General features: G+C 31.7%; 1 long non-coding RNA gene across 2 annotated transcripts in view; it reads left to right on the top strand.

Annotated features, from left to right (window-relative positions):
- Window positions 1-415: 415 nt before the first annotated feature.
- The window catches only part of LOC134707347 (uncharacterized), an 83,850-nt gene continuing 62,530 nt past the window's right edge, over window positions 416-21,735 (top strand). For both annotated transcript variants that reach the window (XR_010105699.1, XR_010105700.1), the window contains exon 1: window positions 416-517. This is a non-coding gene — a long non-coding RNA (uncharacterized LOC134707347). The remainder of the gene's footprint in view (window positions 518-21,735) is intronic.

The raw sequence follows: 21,735 nt of genomic DNA on the forward strand, positions 1-21,735 counted from the left end.
ATTGGTGTTCTCTCAAACGATTTATGACTTTTGAACAGAGGTTTACTACTATTGCCTTTATTTAAGGCACTGGCTAGGATAGTCCCCAGAAAGTGTAAACATTACAAATAATTATTGTTACTACAAAAATAATTGCAGGTAACATTGTAATGTTTACCTCGCAGCTAGCACGGACTAGAAAAAAATCGTTTAATATCTCACTAGATACGAAATATTTGTTTCATTTGTGGCTGAAAGAATAAAAATTATCACCGTTTTTCTGGTGAATTTCCAACATGAAGACCAGATATGTTATATGAAAGAAAATGATGTCCCAAAACTGACTATTTATGTTTTATGATATTAGATTAACGCATCAATAAGTTTTGGTTGTAGATTACCAAATTGAATGTAGATATCATTGTTAATGTGGATGGTTCAGGTTGAATAATTTTTATATATACAGTTTTCTTTATATCACTTGTTATTGTCACAAAATCAAATTCAAGTCTTAAAAAAGAGGAAGAAAGTGATAAAGGTGTGTATTTTTTTCATTTATTGTTTTCATTTATTGTTTTCATTTATTGTTTTCTTTTCAATAAGTTTGTATCACGTTACAACATATTAAGGTGTTTAGGAAAGGAATAAGAAAATAATACCAAAGTCTAAGGAAATGTAAACTTACACATTCAAGGGTTTCACTCTTAAAAGAGTTACATTTTGTTACTCTATAATATCCCAATTATTTTCTTTGCTAATTTAGCCAATGCCGGCTGTGGGCAATGTTTGTGAACTGCAATGATATATCACAAAGGTATTTACAGCCAGATATTCAGAAAGACTGAACAATATTCCTCGTTTTTACAAAGGTTAATTTAATAAACTCATCATAGATACCAGGATTGAATTTTGTATGTACCCCAGATGCGCATTTCGTCTACAAAAGACTTGTCAGTGACGCTCGAATCCAAAAAGGTTAAAAAGCCAAATAAGTTGCGAAGTTGGAGAGCATTGGGGACCAACATTCCTAAATATTTTGCCAAATACAGCTAAGGTAAGCTGTTCCTAAGGGCCACTGGCTTATATAAACATTATAGGACATTTGCGCTTCAAATACTACGGACATTTGCGCTTTAAATCTTGATTCACCTTTATTAAATTGACCGGACATTTGCGCTTTTGCACCTATAGGTATCTACCCGTAATTGTAATGAGAAGAACTTTTTTTCGTAAATAATTTAACTTATATTTGTCATTAGTACGACAAATGGTCCAGAACCCTTCCCTGCCCACTATAATGGACAGTTCTATTCGACTCGTCCTGCTATTTTTTTCTTTTTTTTCTTTTTGAAGAGTATCATTGAACAACAGTCTGTGAATTACATTAGATTCGTTATAGTGATGAACAGGCACCCCTGTCAAGAATTGAGAAAGAGAAACTTGAATATATAGTTGAAATTAGGGCGAAGTTAGAACAGATAACAAGAGCTAAAATTGTTCACTCCTTGGGCTTCAGATATGAAGCCAAAACTGACCTGTGGTGACTGTTTGTGTTTTTATGTCTTCAGTATGTTTACTTGTCGCTCAGTGTATATAGACTTTTTAAACACATATCAATGTGCTATGACATGAATACTCTATGAAATGTTCTTTACAATTATTTTTTCAATTTTTTAACCATAAAGAAACAATATTAATATAACTTTGCCAGGTCACGCATGCCGGTCCCCATCCCGGATTGAAGAGGAGGATCTATTAATCAACTGGTTCCTTGAAAACTATTTTACTTTTTATCTATTAATTTATGTAAGCAATAAACTGGTCTTATATATAAAGAAAACAATGATATCAAGATCAACACTTTCACACTGTTCACAACCAATATTCTTTAGCGAAAAACAGATACCCGGAATAAAAACAGGGTGGAAAGAAATTACGCTTACACGCCGCCCCTACCCTTTAGAAAATGTAATTGAAACTAGTTGTGATAAAGTTAGTACAGAGAAAGCTTTCAAATTTTATTTTGAATCTCATTCAATCCTATTTGATACGGTACATTAATTATGATTAATTTAAAAACCTGTAGAGCAGTGATCATGAATGATAGAATTACATATTGTTCACTTCAAATAATAATGCAGTTAGCAGCCAAGGTAAAGTGTCTATCCTTTTCTTTAAAAATCCTTCGAAATAACAGTTAAACATTATCTAATTAAAGCTTCATTTAACTAACTAACTTAATACTAACTTTTAACATCAAATTAAAATTACATTCTCTGAAAGAACTGTTTGTGTGTCGCTCATTTAATTCATTTGAAATTTATATTCAAATTTATTAATTTGTTGGAGATATAATAGCGCCAATAAAGTACAATATTTTAAAATTTATATAATTACTGCTTTATGGTAAGTGCGCGGTTTAATTGACTTTACAAACAAATACTGATATTTACTGAAAGTAACGGATATGTCCCCCCCCCCCAATTTTCTAAGAGAAAACAATGTATTTTGTTAAAATGCCAAATATTCATTTTACCAAAACCATTTGTTATTTCAAAATGACGTTCAGCGCAGTTAATATAACTTTTCTCCAAGTAAATTGAGTAACAAATCGGGAAAAGTTGTTTAACTTAAGAGTTTAATGGACCGATATACCTCACGACTGAAAATCCACATGAAGACAGAGAAAATATTATACTTTCATTTTAGTCCTGTCGTACAGCTTTCCAGCGGTTCAGGTGTTGTTTTTTTGTAAAATCACGTTAAAGTGGGACTATCGGATTTTTTATTTTTTTATTTTCAAACACTGGAACATTATATAAAATTGCAGAATGAAGATATCATCAAACAATTGGTATCTGATAAATGATGTATCAGCTTATATTTGACATCAAACTTTGATATCATGTGAACATGTAAATTGAGTGAATTAGACGATATTTTAGTTTATGTTATATTTTTTTTCAATCTTACCGTCTGTAAAAGTATATTACATTTCTTATGTTTATCCCCAACAGTAAATTTTCACAAAAAATAGTGAAACATCAATACTTAAGAAGTTTTGATACATAAAAGTTTGATATAACATTCAATCAACATTTACAAGCCTTTTTATAATACTCGTCCTATAGCAGTGTTACTACTCAATGTTCATCTCAATAAGTCATGTAACGCTCCTTTTTCCTATTTTCCACTGTCATATGCAATTCTGTGTATTTACAATGAATTTAATATGTATTTTCTATGTATGTGAAGTAAGCAGCCGGTTCGTTATTCGATATTCGATATTCAAGTACAAAATCATAAAATAATGAAATAGCATGATTTTCTAAATAGACGACTGAAAAGGTACTAGTCTTGTATTACAACTCCAGTTTCCGGTGCATGTCAAATTGTCCATTTTTTTCTGAAATTTTTTTCTGGACTCAATTTTTTCTGTTTGACCATAGGTTATACTGAATAGACACATATATATAGATTCAAAAACAATCTTAAAATTGAGAATGGAAATGGGGAATGTGTCAAAGAGACAACAACCCGACCAAATAAAAAACAACAGCAGAAGGTCACCAACAGGTCTTCAATGTAGCGAGAAATTCCCGCACCCGGGGGCGTCCTTCAGCTGGCCCCTAAACAAATATATACTAGTTCAGTGATAATGAACGCCATACTAATTTCCAAATTGTACACAAGAAACTAATATAAAAATAATACAAGACTAACAAAGGCCAGAAGCTCCTGACTTGGGACAGGCGCAAAAATGCGGCGGGGTTAAACATGTTTGTGAGATCTCAACCCCCCTATACCTCTAACCAATGTAGAAAAATAAACGCATAACAATACGCACATTAAAATTCAGTTCAAGAGAAGTCCGAGTCTGATGTCAGAAGATGTAACCAAAGAAAATAAACAAAATGACAATAATACATAAATAACAACAGACTACTAGCAGTTAACTGACATGCCAGCTCCAGACTTCAATTAAACTGACTGAAAGATTATGATTTCATCATATTAACATCAGGCACAATCTTTTTGGGGATATCAAGCTAGGAAAATGGACGGATATCATGTTTACTGAAAGTAGGAAACAATGTGTTTTGACTGCAGGATTACGTAACTTTTTATTATTCGTGACATGACCCACTTTTTTTTTTAATTAAATCACAATTTCACATTAGTACATACATGAAATGAACATGAAATGTTTTTTCTATGTAGCATTTTTTATTTTTTTATTTTCAAAGATCAGCTGTTTTGCATGTAAGCCTGTAGAGCAGTCAATTACAAGAATTCAACCTGAATAGGGTAATTTTCATAGGTTCACTGCAAGGAAGTAGCTCATGTTGACTTTTGTGTAAGCAGAATGACAAAACATCATGATTGAAGGATTTTTTAAGAGAAAAAAATCATGGGGTATCAAATCAAGTTACACTGAAAAAACTGAAATTATGTAAGCATTATGCTTTTTTTTTTTTTTTTTTTTTTTTTTTTTTTTTTTTATACTAGACACTTGACTTTCAAAAGTATTAATAGGTATTAAGCACAACAGTTTGAGGCAATTTCAGATTATGATGGTATTACATACATGATTTTCAATTGAAAAAACATAGAACGTTTTTTTCCTCTATGAAATCTTATTTTTGGGATAAAAATTCTAGTTGCGCAGTTTTATAGAAAACAATTGAAAACAGAGCACAGTTGAAGAGACAGCTACATACAAAAATATTTTTTTTCTTTATTAGGGTTATTATTTTTATGGCTCAACTGTTGACATATAGGTTGAATATGTATGAAATGAACTTTTGGTGAAAATATTTTCACAAAATGCTCACTTTGCCTGAGTCTATATACTTATTTTCCTGTCTGCGGCACTGCATGGTTGATTGAAAATTCCATATTTGGTTTAAGAATTACAAGACTGCAACCATCAGATACGTAGGAAATCGTTTAATGACCTCTTCAAGTTGTCATAAATTCTCGTTGTCCCGGAATATAAACCCTTTTCTAAGTTGCATATTTCAAGTTGTCTTTATGTAATACATATATATACGATTATTTTTTCTTAAAACAAAAAGAAAACTCTAGAAACATTTAGAAATAGTTCAATTTTGGATGTAACACGTCTTTTGGTTGGCTAACGTCGTTTTGTTTATCAGCCCATAGACATGGTAGACATAATTTAGTCATGTGACCGTGACGTCATCAATTTTTTCCTGGTTTTCTCCGGTTTAAAATGGAATTTAGAATTAAATTATAAGGAATGACTTATTTTTTTTCTGTCTATTCGAAATAACATAAAAAATGTGGTGCACACTTTAAAATAACCCGCTTCGCGAGTTGTTTAGTGTGCACCACATTTTGTATGTTATTTTTTCATAGACAGAAAAAATGTTATAGTCATTCCTTAAATAGAAACAGAAATAGATATATTTATGGAAAGCCCAAAAAGAAATATATAGTGAAAACCTACCTGAGACCCCTTAAATGCGGATGAGACCACCTGATCTTTTAATGTCCATACAACTCGAATGAATCATACTGTGAAAAGTGACAATCTATAAGCCCTCCGTAAATATGAATGATGGCAATAATCTGGGAAATCCTTTTGAAACAATCGTTATATATACAGAGTCTATGATTTCATCGAATTTTATGGACATTGAAAGAACTGATGAGTCTCGTCTGAAGTAGGGTTTCGCTATATATTTCTTTTTTCAGGGCTTTCCATATATTTCTATTTATATTTAAATGTTTCTTGAGTGCTCGGGTTTTACTTTTATTTAAAAAAGTGTTAAATATAAATTATTGTTTTGATATCGTTTTATTGATAAAAATCTATATTGCATAAAGACAAAAAAGCAACTGACATAATCATTGATGAGGGCTGATATTCGAGGACACAGAGAGTTTAATTGTCTTCATTTTTGCGGAAACATTGTTTTAAAGCATGGGTTTAGTTTTAATTTGTCAATTTTATTTGGTTTGCACAAAGATTTGTATAGTACAAATCCTTGGTTTGCAGATAAAGGTGATCTATATAAGGCTTACGGATGTGTATTTATAGGCAAAACTATATATATATATAGAATGTATAGTGTTTATATACATTTCCTTGTAGACAAGAATAAGTGTTAGTCAAAATCATATCCTAGGAGCAGTGGCGTTCGTTTTATTCAATCTGAAGTTTTCTGTATTTGATGCAGATTAATGTTTATGTTTTGACCTTTTCTCTTTTGACCATATGTATGGTATTGTTTGCCCTTTTCTCTTGTGACCATATGTATGGTATTGTTTGCCCTTTTCTCTTTTTACCATATGTATGGTATTGTTTGCCCTTTTCTCTTGTGACCATATGTATGGTATTGTTTGCCCTTTTCTATTTTAACCATATGTATGGTATTGTTTGCCTTTTTCTCTTGTGACCATATGTATGGTATTGTTTGCCCTTTTCTCTTGTGACCATATGTATGGTATTGTTTGCCCTTTTCTCTTTTGACCATATGTATATTAATGTTTGCCCTTTTCTCTTTTGGCCATATGTATGGTACTGTTTGCCCTTTTCTCTTATTACCATATGTATGGTATTTTTGCCTTTTTCTCTTTTGACCATATAAATGGTATTTTTCGCCCTTTTCTCTTTTGACCATATGTATGGTATTGTTTGCCCGTTTTCCTTTTGACCATATTTATGGTATTGTTTACCCTTTTCTTTTTTGACCAAATGTATGGTATTGTTTGCCCTTTTCTCTTTTGACCATATGTATGGTATTGTTCGCCCTTTTGTCTTTTGGCTATATGTATGGTATTGTTAGCCCTGTCCTCTTTTTACCATATGTATGGTATTTATCGCCCTTTTCATTTTATGACTTTTATGCTGCTTGGACAAGTTTCGATGAGGGAAATAAAAAAATATCATGCAAGGACAGATGAATATCTGTAATTTTGAGTTTGATACTTTTTGCGTTTTTGAAACTTTCGGATTCATTTGATAAAGAGCGACCCCTCCCCCCAATTGCACCTCTCGACAAATTGGATAACGAAAAATATTTATGATTGCTTTATTTAATAATTGACATTCACAAACCTTGATATTTCTAGTTGATGCAAACACTTGGTAGCTTCTGACCACAACATATATCAAGTTTCTACCATAGAACAAAGTGCTCTTGTCATATTTTCTTAGTTTTAGTATGTATTGATTCTGAGAAAATACACCCTCTGATTTCAGCTTTTATCATGAAAGGTACAACGAATACCAGGAGAATAATCCTGACGTAGGTCGTACAAAGTTATGAGACAAAGAATATTTGTGTTGTCTCTTTTTATTTTTTGATTGTTTGTAAACGCCGGTCTTGTACAGTATTACTGATCATGGTAATCACCGGTTTTAAAATTGAAAGGACAGTTGTCGTTTTATATGCCAATTTTGAACATAACTCCCTCCTACAAATATATACACAATTCCTCTCCAAAAACAAAATTAACCCAAAACCCTAAAATATATTTGTTGAGGGAGGTGGGAAGGGAGGGTAGGGGTTGGCTTTTTCTTCACACAAATTGTTTGATTCTGATGTTTTCTTTAGGAAAATCACTTGTTTGAAAAAGAAAATACACATGTAAATTGTCTTTTCAAAAAAATTAAAAAAATGTAATTTAAACTTTTGAAATTCTTTTAACTGGAATTTATGATGCACATCTCTTTTCTACAAAGCATACGAAGCGTAACAGTTGACAGCAGTAGTTTACAAAATTGAATCTCATTTAAGTATTTGATACAGTACATTTATTATGAAATAACTTCGATTGCTTTGAGGAAAACCTAAAGAGCAGATATCTGCTCTATATTTTATCCATATAGTTTACAGTTTTATTATTTCTTACTTCAATTTTACAACAACGTAAACTACTTCAATTATTATGGTAGATTAAAGTATTGTTCACTTCAAACAATAACGCAGTTGGCAGCCAAGGTAAAGTGTTAATCCTTTTCTTTTTAAATACTTTTAAATAACAGTTAAACATTGAATTGAAGCTTTCTTTAACTAACTAACATTATACTTACTTTATAGCATCAAATTAAGATAACATTTCCTGAAAGATACCTAAAAACTGTTTGTATGTAGTACCCTTAATTCATTTGAAATTTGTATTAAAGTATGTTAAATTGTTAAAGAGTAATAGCGCCAATAAAGTACAATATTTTTCGAAAATATATAATAACTGTCTTTTAGTAAATATTCTATTTAATTAACTTAATTTTTTATTTAAAAAAAGATATTTACTGAGGCCGACGTTTATGTCCCCCCCCCCATTTTTCAAAGAGAAAACAATGTATTTGATTTAAAATATTTACCAAAACCGATTGTCTATCAGAGTGACGTTCATAGCAGTAAATATAATTGTTCTACAGGTGTTTATGTTTATTTTATTCAACATCACAAATCCAAAGAGAAAATGTAATAATAATTGACTGTCCCTCTGTTATCTTTCGTCCCTCTTTTAAATTTATGATTCACATCTCTACACAACAGAGCACCCGAAGCGTAACAGTTTACAGCAGTAGTTCACAAAATTGAATCTCATTAAGGTATATGATATGATACATTTATTATGATACAAGATTTTAATACGAATTGATTTGATTATTAATAGATTTACAAAGACGGTTCGGAAAAGAAATGAATATAAAGTTGTAAAGACCAGTCTTTGTTAAAATTCGGTCACCGTATCAAAAGTGTTATAACTGAAATGCTATTTTGTAAACTAATTGAAAATTGTTATGCTACGAATGCTATCTGTGTTAAATAAATACATCATAACCAGAATCGGATGTCAATTTGTGTGAACTCAATTAAATTCTGCTATTCGTTTAATTTTTTTTACAAGGTTTTGAAGTACGATTAATTTACACGTATGAATGACTACGGGTGCATTTCTTTCTTACACAAACGATGCAAACAGCTAAACGCGCACACGTTTTAATCATTTGTTTCTAACGTTTGCAAAGTTTACATAAACTTTGACAAACTATGCACTCGCTAGAAATGCGTCTATAGTTTGTCGTCATCGTTTGTTAGTACAAACTCTACATTTGTTTCTAACTTCAACCTGATTAACCGATGTATTTGTTTCTCGTTTGTAAAATAGTCTGTTTACCAACAACATGTGCATGCATTATTGAAAGTTCAAACAGGGTCAATAAACACTGATTAAACAATGTATCTGTTCCTACTTTTGTAGTGTTTAGAAAACAACAACAAACGCCACACAACGTTTAAAAATATTTTGGTTAGAAAAAAATGCACTTTATAGACTATCTTTAAGCGTTTATCAAATACAAGCGGTGAATCGGGTATAGACACAGAGTCAATTATATATCCCCATGTCAGCAGGAAGACTCTTCCTTTGATGGCGCTAGCTGTTGTGTCGGCTTATTAGATTTTATAATCACGCAGCCATAGTTTTAGTAATTTGTTACTTTAAATTCGATGTTCTGTTATAAGACTGTAAATTATTCTGCTTACAAAATAGCCTGGGGTTGAAACCTTTTTTTTATCCCCCTTTTTTGAACGATCAATATATGGGGACTATGGTTGGAATCGGTATCTCCTAGTAAGGTTTAAAGGAAACTGAGCTACATGTATATATGTCGAATAAGTGGAAATCATCCCTATTTTTGTGAATTTATAACACCCCCCCCCCCTTTATCATGGTTTTGAAATTCCCTATAAATATGGCTGGATCCATCCGATCGTATTTGTAACATGATAATCTTAACTGATATATGTACAATACTTTAGGAATCTCATTTTGGAAAACATTTAGTATTTGAATCAAATAGGAACAACAGCTAAAGGAAACCTTCCGTATCAAAGACATTTTGAATTTCAACCCAGCCGAGCGGTATGGTGACCATACTCTATTACTGACTGCTCACACAGCTAACAGTTACATTTATGTAGACTAAGACTATTGAACATGAATAAACATCAAGGGCCGGGTCTCGCACAGGAATTTTTAAGGAAACAATTTGATGATCCAAAAATAAAGGAACTGTTTAAATCACATGATGGATTGACATGCTTTCTTCAATTACTTGTAAAGGGAGAGGAGAAGGGGGGGGAGGAGTATTTTGAAAATAAATAAATAAGCCTTGATAATTACAAAAAAAAATGGTTTGTTCTAGGGTAGTTTGAAAATAAATAACCTGATTTACGGTGTATTAAAAAAAATTAAAAAATCGGCAGGTCTTTCACTTCATGATAAATGTTATTCTTAAGTATGAAAGGGCACCAGGTTATTCAATATTCGTCTCTTTATATATTTTTTCGGGAAAAACTTCCAAAATCTTTTAATAATACAATGTATGTATATAAATGTACTTGAAATGTCCGAAAATGGGTTTCATTTAACCAGGGACTTTTTATACTAAAACGACAAGTCTAAGTTTAATAATCAATCATTCTTTTAAAATCTTATATTTTTTGTCATCGTAAATGACTACTGTAAACCAACTTATTTTCGCGAGCGATTTATTTTCGCGACTTTCGCGAGTAGAAAAATAACGCGAATTTAAATCGTCGCGAACATGTAAAACTCAGATTTTTCCTTCAAGTATATAAGAAAATCGCGAAATAAAATAGACGCGAAGTGGTCAAGAAAGGGTAGACCGCGAAATAAAGTATCCGCGAAAATAAGTTGGTTTACAGTATTAATCAGATATTGTATTAACAAATATGATAGTTATATATATTTATACAATACACTGTGAAATACGCAAATAATTACTAGCATCGTATATGATGTATATCAGAGATACGAAAGTAATTTTATTGTTGGGTGGTAGCTTTTAACAGACCTTAATAATCAGTTAAAATCAATAGAGACGAGTCCCGTTAGTGTGAATGTCCCTGTATTACCTTGCAGTATATGTGTCAGGAACATTTACCTCTTTTTTTTTATAACAGGGCTGTAAATACATAAAGGCAAACGCCTTATGTAGGAAATTTCAAAAAACAAAAGCTAGTCTACATCAAATTGTTTTTACGGCGAGTGTCTAGCAAGAAGCAAGTTCTGTCCACCCACTGACGTAGCCCCAGTTTTTCAGGATGCATGTTTCTCATATATTTTAGTTTTCAGTACTTTTTGTCTTTTTGTTTGTTGTTTTGTGTTTTATCTGTTCCCGGGTTGTCCTTTGTTCATCTTTTGTCATTCTTTATTCTCTTAGTTTTGCATTCGATTTGTAATTTAGTAATTTTGTTTTCAACATTTTTTTATTTAATTTAAGGACTTTTTATCTAATTTCACGAACGTCTTTATATTGTATCCCAGTTGGGAGATACATCAAGTTGTAATCATAATGTGTGTTAAAAACTTACCTGACATAGTTGTATCAATGATAATCAGCCCCCTTTTAACTTAATTTGAAAACCCAAATTATTGAGAGGTATGCAAAATTTTCTGCAAGCCAAAACATCACTAAAAAACCCAACAGCCAGACACTTAACTTTGTGAATTACAATTATGTGAATAACATGTTTTGCTTTATCCTACAAATTGGTCTTTTGATGTTGTCCCTAAAACTAGAAGTCATACACTGAACTATATTTTGTTTTGAGACCAAACTATTGTCTTGGAAATGCGCAGATTGCATGATTTTGCATTATTTTTCTATAGCTTCGTATGACCTTCAGCGGCCCCCAATACTTTTGTCCATTTGCTCGCTCCACTTTGCAGATATGTTTCCCATTACTTTTAAAATAGGCTAATTATACCCCGACCTAAATATCGTGTCCGTATGCAGTATATGCACTTTGCATTTCCGAAGCTTGAAACACAGCATGTCCAGAGGAGGAGGATTAATTCTAATTTAATGGTACATAATCACTTGACTATACATGTATTATTTATTAAAGAATAAACAATGAATTTCAAAATTGTGTGTTTTCAAATATTATAAATATAATTAGGAAAATAAATAATCAATCCCTTGTTTTGATGAAAATGAAAAATCATGCTACAACAGTGTAGAAAATAAATAATCTGTCCTTTTAGTCCACAATAACCAATCCAAACCAAATCCTCCTGTACCTCCCCCTTAGAATATCAAATGATCGTCCCCTAATTGAAGATAAAAAAAAAATACATTTAATCAAATGTTATCATATTATATATTTGTTCATTTTTTCCACTTGATAAAGTCGTTTGATTAAATTTTCGACGATATTTCAACTTGTAATTCACATTATCAATTAAACCACCTTATATTTAATTCGAATTAATGCAAATTAACTGATTCGGACAAACAAACACGGATTTTTTAATGCGAATTAGCCAATCCTTATTCGATTAGAAAAAGAAGAGTGTGAGAACGCAATTCGATTTGAATTCAATTCGAATCGAATGAATGTATGAACGAGGTATTATTCGAATTTGTTTAATTCGCACTCGAAACGCTTTATGTCTCATAACGTAAATTATTATACGAATTGTAATGTGCGTCAAATTCGCTTTAATGTCCTGACGACGTAAACGTTAAATTCGCATTATAAATAAATTACTGATAACTTAAATCGATTTACAATTTAGAAAGTGTCCATCGTTTAATTTGAATTAATGCAAATTACATAATTCGAACAAAACGCATTTCTTATGCGAATTTGATAATGCGTATACGCCAATTCTAGCTAGATTCTAAGTAAGAATAAGAGGAGTATGTGAACGCGTTTAACTAATTTGATTTGCATTTGATTCAAATTTAATTCGAATAAATGTACGTGTGAACAAGGCATACATTTTTAATCTTCTTTTTGTACACTCGAAAACATAAAAACACAGTCGCATTTTCAACACACACTTTTTTTAAAGACGAAAAGTGTTATGTAATGTTATGTGCTGTTCGGTGTCTGCTTATACTCCGTGTTGAAGGCCGTTCTTTGTCCTGTAATAGCTTAGTTTTGCAAATTATGACTTGGATTGAGATTTGTCTCATTGGTACTCATACTACATTTTCTTATATCTGATAATGGTTTAAACGGCGTATGTATCTTGCTAATTTATTTGAATTTTTGCTATCAGCTAGACGTCTGGAGTTCGTCCGTAGATACAACATGTACGCCTTTTTTATGTTATCGTATTGTTGTGAACAAAATATAAATGATTTTGTTTTTTAAATTTTTGGCACATGCATGCCTTTAGGGTGTTTTTATCAATTTTGGTATATTCATATATTCAAACTTATCTAATATGCATTTGAAATATTATCGAGCTGGGACGAAAACCCGTTTTACATCATAAAGAGATGACAAACTAGCATCGAAAACATTTACGAGCAGAATAATACAAACTGTCTTAAACGGAACATGTAATTTTAAGTTGACATAATTGCGTGATTGTACATTTAATAAGCAGCACAACAACTAACGCCATCAAAGCAAGGATATTTGTGTAGACATGGATACATCTAGATGATTATATATCAATACCCGATTCATTGCTTGGATTTGATACAATTTAAAGATAGTCCTATGTCGTTCAGATGTGGACATTAAATATACTTTAAAATTTTCATTTTATCACTGTTGGAGACACGCATCACTTAATCAGAATCCAGATCAACCTTTGAAAAATGAATAGCTGAATTAAATTGAAATCATACTGAATTGACCTTAGTTTATATTTAACGATGTGTGTATTTAACACAGAAAACTTGCAGACCATAACAGATTTCAATAAGTTTACAAAATAACATCTCAAACCTATCACGTTTGATACTATCAACTATAAATTACATGTATAACAATGAATGAACTTTACAACTTAATATTTATTATTTCTTTGTAAAATCGTCTTTGTAAAACCATTAATTTACAAATCAATTCATAATAAAATCTCGGTTAAACGTTTTGGACACACTATAGAGAGTCAAAGTGAATGGTTTTACCTTCATTACAAAACGTTTTGATGCCTTTAAAGTTTGAACTAAACTGCATATTAAAATAAGTTACACTGGTTAGAGGTATAGGGGAGGGTTGAGATCTCACAAACATGTTTAACCCCGCCGCATTTTTGCGCCTGTCCCAAGTCAGGAGCCTCTGGCCTTTGTTAGTCTTGTATTATTTAAATTTTAGTTTCTTGTGTACAATTTGGAAATTAGTATGGCGTTCATTATCACTGAACTAGTATATATTTGTTTAGGGGCCAGCTAAAGGACGCCTCCGGGTGCGGGAATTTCTCGCTACATTGAAGACCTGTTGGTGACCTTCTGCTGTTGTGTTTTTTTATTTTGGTCGGGTTGTTGTCTCTTTGACACATTCCCCATTTCCATTCTCAATTTTAGTGTTTTTGTTTTAACTTGTAGGCATCCTCATCTAAAACGAATAAAAATGGATTAATCTTCTTTTCAAAAAAAATGTTTTTAGGACACAAATGATTACAGCTTCTCAACTATTAACTTTCGATAGCTTTCCAGCAGCGCCTGCGTACGGGATATAATTTAGTACACCTCCCAATTGATACGACATTCCCGACCTTGTGTTTTCTATCATGATTTATTTGATAGACAGTTGCTGCTCACAAGAAGCTATTGAACTAAGAGTTCAAAAAGGTGAGGTTGAAATTCATCCAATTGTTAATTTTACAGAGTTGGCTGACCGTTATAGAACATCCGTTTCACAGATGATATCAGATATGTTTCTTAAGTCGTAACTACAACCGTTCCCTTTTCATGAAAGTATATACCGAATAAGGCTATTCACCGGGTAATATCATTTATCACACATTTTGTAATAATATGTACGTTTTTATATGACCAATAATAACCGGAGGTTAAGGTTGGTTATTAGCCATTGAAATCATCAGAATTTTACTTCCGGTACAAAACTCCCAATCCAAAACTCTTTGTAAACAAAATGTCATCTGAGAAGCTAGCCAACCAGGAGAGGTTTTTCCAAATACCAAATGACGTTTCAAGTAAATTTATATATAAGAAGTGAAAAATTAGAATACAATGAATAATAACAATGAAGTCTGTAAAACAATAAGGGACGACACCAAAAGTGCAATGTAGGATAAAAAAAATAATTCACATAGATTGTTCACTGACCACACTGCCCCCCACTTAACTTAATTTGGGAAAAATTGATTGACCAATAGGGATATATGTAAAATCGATTTTGGATTAACAAAACTTGCAGTTGACCCCCCTCCCCCCCAAACTATTTGATTTAAGTTTTTTTTTATCCTACATCGATCTTTTGATGTCGTCCCTAAAAAGTTATGAGTCTGTTGTAGCAGAAAAATATGTAAAAAAATAGTTATTTGTCCGCCATTACAGGACATCACCAAAGTTTCCGTAAAGTTTTGACGTCATAATAGATGATATATGACACCACAATGGAAAAGTGATTGTTGGATGACATCGAAAGTTCAAGCAAAACAGATTTTCAAAAAGCGATACGTGTATTCTTCCTCAGCACTATTTTAAAGTGTAGCACCTAATATTTATAGAATAATAAATAATATCTTTATTCTTAATTATGTGTTAAAATTTTCACAAAACTTGGTTTTCTCACTGTGATATGAGTTTTGTTAGTTCACTGTTATACATCTTTTAATTATTTTTCACAAGTCTGTTTGAATTTTTGTTAAAAATATTAAACATAATTTGATTTATGCTTTCTTTTTCTGGAGCTTGAAAATATGGAATAAATAGATTACTAGTATTTTAAAATGTAATTTCCCCCTGGTCGTGGTATCAGCCCATGTCATATGCCATATAATAATCTATGTGAACAACACAACGGGTGCCACATGTGGAGCAGGATCTGATTATCCTTTCTGAGCACCTCAGCTAAGATCACTTCCAGTTTTTGGTGGTGTTCGTGTTGCTTAGTCTTTATTTTCGGTGTTGTGTCTTGTATACTATTATTTTTATGATGTTTTTTTTTCTATTTGTATCAATGGTGTGTGTTGTCAGTTTGTTTTGTTCTATGAATTTAAATGTCTTTGTGGTATCTTTTGATTCTCTTTTGTACATTTTAATCTGGATTAATTTGAAGACCGTGCCCAAAATAATTATGGCACTTTTCCCGTAATTCCTAACGGGTTGAACCATTAATCGCAAAATTTGAAATACGGAACAATAAGGTGTTTAAGCCTTTATTGGTCATACAACAATAAAATTGAGAATAGAAATGGGGAATGTGTCAAAGAGACAACAACCCGACCAAATAAAAATCAACAGCAGAAGGTCACCAACATGTCTTCAATGTAGCGAGAAATTCCCGCACCCGGAGGCGTCCTTCAGCTGGCCCCTAAACAAATATATACTAGTCCAGTGATAATGAACGCCATACTAATTTCCAAATTGTACACAAGAAACTAAAATTAAATTAATACAATACTAACAAAGGCCAGAGGCTCCTGACTTGGGAGAGGCGCAAAAATGCGGCGGGGTTAAATATGTTTGTGAGATCTCAACCCCCCCTATACCTCTAACTAATGTAGAAAAGTAAACGCATAACAATACGCTCATTAAAATTCAGTTCAAGAGAAGTCCGAGTCTGATGTCAGAAGATGTTACCAAAGAAAATAAACAAAATGAAAATAATACATAAATAACAACATACTACTAGCAGTTAACTGACATGCCAGCTCCAGACTTCAATTAAACTGACTGAAAGATTAATCAGGCACAATCCTTCCCGTTAGGGGTTAAGTATCATACCATCATAACATATATAAGAAGAACATAACCCGTGTCATGCCAACAACTGTTTTTAGAATAAATGTGTTTAGTTCCGATGCAAAGACCTTATCATTGACTCAATATTAACGCCAACATATGCAATCTTTAATGACTTGACAACAGTATCGTAATTATATCCCTTCTTAATAAGTCTATTCAAAGGTTTTGTAAGTTTCTGAGGTGAATACTGACACCTATGTGCTTTATAAAGAATATTTCCATAAAAAAATTGGATGTGAAATACCTGAACGTATAAGAAGTCTGCATGTTGAGCTATATTTACGAATGGTGTCTTTATACCGATGATAAAATGTTTTGACTAGTTTGTGATATCGAAAACCCTGGTGTTATAATTTTGAAATCAATAAAGCATGGATATTATGACTTGTTTATTGTAAATTTAAAACAGCTCTAGGTCAAATAATCCTATGTGTAATCAAGTTTTGTTGATTTTCCTATGCTAGCCGTTAAAATCTAGGCAATTGGTATATATACTTTTTTTTGGTTGTTTCTGGAAAAAAAATATTTAAACATCATTGATATAATCCTTAGTTTTACCTGTGATTTAAAACAGAGGTACTTCTTTTCTGGTGATTGATTTCGCGCCATTTCAGCTTTGCATGTGTAATTGACATTTTACCTTCTGTACCTGTACTTTTAAATTGGGGTTCGTGTTGTTTATTCTTTAGTTTTCTATGTTGTGTCATGTGTACTATTGTTTTTCTGTTTGTCTTTTTCATTTTTAGCCATGGCGTTGTCAGTTTGTTTTAGATTTACCAGTTTGACTGTCCCTTTGGTGTCTTTCGTCCCTCTTTTAAAACGATAATAAAAATATCTTTTTCACTAACGTTCAGAAACATACCATTTTAAAGAAAAACACATACACCTTTGTAAAAATTGCATGAGGCGTCATCCAGGGCTCCCCGAAAATGGCCGTCAGAAAGGTCTTGGAATGGTTGATGCCGCAATGAGTGTTGCTGACATCGTGGCTCGATTTAATATGCATACGGCAACAGTTAGAGACTAACAAACAGATATGGACAAATTGCAACTGCCTAGGATAGGTCGATATCTCTTAGATAAAAAAAACTATCGTCAAGGGAGGAGCGCTACCTTCGCTTTTCGTCAACACGTGACAAGTTTTTTACGGTCACAAAAGTAGTGCATTGACTAAGGGCAGATGCTGGTGTGCCTGCCAATCCTTCATTGGTGAACTTAGGACATGGCTGAAAATTTTATTTTTAATAACACTATATTCATCATGTTCATTTCCGCATTTTGACCCTTCCGCGCTCCAAACAAAGAAAATTCTAATAAATGTGAGTGATACACATCCGTGTTGCTTCTGACATGTCATAATTCAATTTTATTTATTACTAAAATTATATGTTGTTATGATTTTGTAATAAAATAAAACTTCACATTTTTGTTGCTTAACTTTTTTGGCTCAGTATATATATATATATTCATATAAGATTTCCAAAATTTACTGTAAATGTAGTTTTGAACCAATTTAGCTAGTTATCTAACTGAGGGAAATGTAAATTGCTCTGATAATCAATTTTGTACCAAAGAAATATACCAAAAGTGTACCTTTTACAATTGTACTTAAAATATGACCATTGTTAAGAACATTGTTTTCCTAGTGGAAATTATTAAAGGAGAACCATGTTATTGACCTAAAAAATCAATTTGGCCACTGTTAATATTCATTATACAGTTTTCGTAGCATAGCTCAAATGTTACTACCAGTCCAATTTGAACTTCAAATCAATAAAATAGCATATGCACTTAAGCTTTATATGTTTTTATTATTGCCTGAAAAAGATTATTTGAATAAAATTAAGTAATCTTGCAGGTCCGTGTATATTCCATTAATCTGTAATTTGTTCTATTTAATTATGTTCTTCTTTGCTATACGCACACGAACATAAAAAAGTGTCTTAATAATATATTAATAAAAACAAAAAGTAATGTGGGATTAGAAATTGTACTGATACGTTTTATCAAAATAAATCGTAAATCATGGTATCCAAAGCTCCGAATAAAGATAGGAAATATACAAATCTACAAATGATCAATCAGAAAAACAGATAACTGTATTCAAGTACATATCATGAATGCAAATTATACATGTCGATCTGATCAGTGGATTTTATCAATAAAAGAAAAGGCGCGAGGTCTAAAGATATATAATTACCGAGTCTAAGCGTATGCCAATATTTATACGCCAAATTAAAAAAATATTTTCTTGTTGTACGTTGTACGATGTTTTCTTTTCTTTTTTCTTAACCAACGACTTCCCGGTGAAATTACAATTTAATGAAGACTGAGTAGATCGTCTTTTAAATGTCCATGTATTTATCTATAATAATGTTATATAAAATTACTATATTTAAATAATAAATGAATAACAAATTTAAATAATACAAAGAAATACTATATACTATAACTTGTTCTTTCTGAGTATCTATTAACCTACCGAATTCGCAATTCGGTAGGTAACATTCATGAAAGGGAAGGGGATTGTAGTTACGACGTAAAGAAAATATCCGATGTCATCTGTTAAAGGGTTATTCCATACCGGTCAACCAACTCATGATAGCGTCCGTTAAATTTACGAAGGTACGATTTAAGACATTCATTTTTATATATTGAAAAGCAAAAATAATCATTGATGAAAAATTTAAGCGAAAAATTACAGGTGAGCGATTCAGGTTCATGAGAGCCTCTTGATGAATTTATCCTCCTAGATTTTTAGAATGCTATTTAATTATTAATAAATAAGATTAACTTGTTGTATTGTAAACAAAAACACAACAACGTTTTTTTTTCTGTTTAAAACACTGAAATAAGATTTCAAATGAAACTCATTTTGGTCTATTGGCAAAATTTCTTTTCGTACTCTGTGGAGCCTCTACTATGATTGTATGTGTGACGTCATATATTCTCAATATTTACCGTCAATATACGTATCAATTGAAAAATAGTGTCAAAATATTTTAAAATAAATATAAGGCTCCAGATACATGCAGCATGGTTTGAAACACGTGATCGTAATATCCAATTAAAACAGGACAAATCTACACCATATGTAATATTTAACGATACGTTCATTCTTAACGATGTTTTTCTCACAGTGACTTTTCCTCCTTATTAGAAAGAAAGGATAAAAGGTATCCTCACATGGCACAACATCTTGGACATGTACAGCAAATGTTTTAAATACGTTTCTACTGTACAGAAACAAACTGCATTAATATAACTTATTGCAAATAATTTAAAAAATAAAGAAAGACGGAAGACTAATGACCAATTTCTTCCTGACATTGATTCTCACTCATTCCCGTTTTTAGCCGTCTGGTTCAATGGGGCAAGTGAGCTTTTTTCATCACTTGGCGTCCATCGTCGTCTGTCGTCTGTTTATAACCTTTACAATACTTTTCTCCTCTAAAACTAATTGGCAAATTTAAACTAACTTGGCCATAATCATTATTTGGTATATGGTTCATAAAATGTGTTCGATGAATAAATCAGAATGTAGGGTTAAAATGCAAGTGTTGTTTAATATTTAGAAAACAGTGCTGAATAGATAAAATCTGTTATGAGCAAAAATGTTCAGAATGTTTGGGTCTGTTGTCAAATTGTCAGATAGCTTTTTATAGGAGCTTATGCCCTTAAAGGACACATTTTTTAAATGTGTGTCTGTTATCTTGAAAACCAAATTATATACAGAGAAATATTAAAATGCTAAAATTATCAACAAGAAAAGATCTGCGAATAAGTTCGATTGTTGAAATCGTCAGCTGATTCCTCATAAGAGTAATTGCCTAACATTTAATTGAGGGTTTTTTGTCTTACAAACCTCATTCACTCTTTTGTGTTTTGAGCAAGATAGAGGAGATAGAGACATACTAAGCAGACTAACTGATCCGCCATAAAAGAACAACAAAAGTGAGATTTTTGTCAAAAAGTCTCTTATTGTCTTTTTTGATGGTAAGTGTCCTTTGCTGAGTATGCACAGAGATATATGTAAGCGACGAAGGCTCTTTAGAATATCAATCTTTTACTAAATTCTAAGTATACATATATCCTCTCAATGTTCTCTTTGGTTCTAACAATATAAGGGCTAATCTGATTCGGCGGTTTTACAAGAACTGTTTTTTTTCTTCTCCCCACTTTGTTCCCATGAGAACATAAATTCTTCCCATGGAATGATATTTTTGTCTTCTCTCTAATTTAAATGTTCTACAATTCCTAATGTAATTGGACTCGTCACAAATGTTGTTTGTGTCACAGAGACAGCAGATTATGTCTTCTCTATAAATCCTGCCACCTTCAAGACTCACACGATTACGACATCAATATTTGCATAATATATAAATGAATTTAGTAAGGTAAAAAACATACGATAACCTTAAGTTTTATGCGATTCTGCAATAAAAGCAAAGCATTCTTGTTGGGACTAGTCCTTGGATTTTGTTTATTACATTTGGACACCGATTTATCACAAAACTGTGTATTATGACACTGGACATAATTATAATTATCAAAAAATATTTTTCATAAATGATATCCACTTAGTTTCTATTCCGTTATTAGTAAAATGCAAAGAAGTCTCCACTATAAAATTTATCATTCACCCCTTTACATAGGACAGTAATGGGTATCTGTCCAGCTCTGCATACGAATTGAAATGTAGAGTAGACTGGGTTAAATGTGAGGAGCATTGTCGTCTTTTGCATCTAGATAAAAGACTTAACTGAAATATTTTTCCGATTGGAAACAGGAGAAAAAATAATAAGATTTTTTATTCAAGATAATTGTGGTGATTTTTAGACAAATAGACGGAGACTAAAGCATAGTAGTCGCAGGGATAGAGAACGATCAAAAATAGTTTTAATTTGCAAGTTTTATTAAATTTGTATGTTTTCCCCACTAGATGAAAATTATGTATAAAACTTATTGGAAAATTGCGAAACTTGCATTACGGGCATATTCTTCAA

Source organism: Mytilus trossulus, chromosome 1 (assembly GCF_036588685.1).
Source record: "Mytilus trossulus isolate FHL-02 chromosome 1, PNRI_Mtr1.1.1.hap1, whole genome shotgun sequence".
NCBI classification, from domain to species: domain Eukaryota; kingdom Metazoa; phylum Mollusca; class Bivalvia; order Mytilida; family Mytilidae; genus Mytilus; species Mytilus trossulus.